The sequence below is a fragment of the Sinocyclocheilus anshuiensis genome, unplaced genomic scaffold, assembly GCF_001515605.1.
Source record: "Sinocyclocheilus anshuiensis isolate Anshui unplaced genomic scaffold, SAMN03320099.WGS_v1.1 scaffold1237, whole genome shotgun sequence".
NCBI lineage: Eukaryota > Metazoa > Chordata > Actinopteri > Cypriniformes > Cyprinidae > Sinocyclocheilus > Sinocyclocheilus anshuiensis.
The window spans coordinates 1615836-1616915 of record NW_015553581.1 but is presented as its reverse complement, the minus strand read 5'-3'; positions in this window follow the sequence as shown (position 1 = coordinate 1616915).

Below are 1080 nucleotides of genomic sequence, written 5' to 3'. Positions count from 1 at the left end.
AAAAAAAAAAAAAAAAAAGGGGGGGGGGGGGTTATGCACTTACACCCTTACTGGAGATTCTGTGAATCTCCTTTGTCTGCTGGTTCACATCAGCTAAAAACAGAAACCACCTGTTCTAAGATCATGGCGTGGGCCTACAATGTTTCTAGTCTCATAAAATGAATAGCAGAACAGGTGAAAGTCCCAGGACATTATGAGCTGCAGCTTACATGTTCTCCACTACTAATTCCAGCTGATTCCTCGCATGAGCATCAACATCAGAATCCTGTGCACTGCTGTTCAGCTGTCTATAATTAGACTATTAATCACTTTCAGCTCACAGATATTATTATTATTATCAGCACAATAAATAAACAATAAAAAATATCTCCAAGTCAAAAAGACTAAAGTAAATGTAATACCCAGCCCAGGCACTAAGAAGATCTAGCTGCATAAATGAATGTATCCACAAACTAAGGTAAAAGCAAATCACCTGGCATCTCATGTGACAGGACAACTTTATTTTCTATATTTTTATGGAAGAAAATGGTATTCCGCACCTTTTAAAACAAATATAGTGAACATCTATGTACTCTATGTAGGGCTACTAGGCCACTACTACGCTCCACATTAACAGCGCATGCGCGTTCGTTCAGGAGACGCTTGCCGTCAGCTCCGGATTCATCAAGTGAGTTAAATGCTTTACTTTCCAAATAAATATATTCACACTGACGACAGCATACTGTAAGTGTGATAGTACAACCTACATATGCAAAGACAATGAAGCGAATACACGTACATGTGAAGTTACTAGTTAGAATGCGCTGAGAGATTGTGAATACGCCGTAGCTACGCACTCCACGTAATTCGACCAGTCAAAAATCAATAACTGTCACTAAAAAGAGAAGAATTTACAACAGTTATTTCTGAAAGGCATGTAACTCAGCATATTGAATTATTACATACTAAATTATTATCAGAAGTAGGTGGCGGTTCAGGGGAGGCACAGCTTCCCAATAATTTTGAGGTGAAAATGGGAGGACGGTTTAATGTTAATAAAATTCACAATTCATGTCAGTTCATGTCTCAGAATGTGTATTT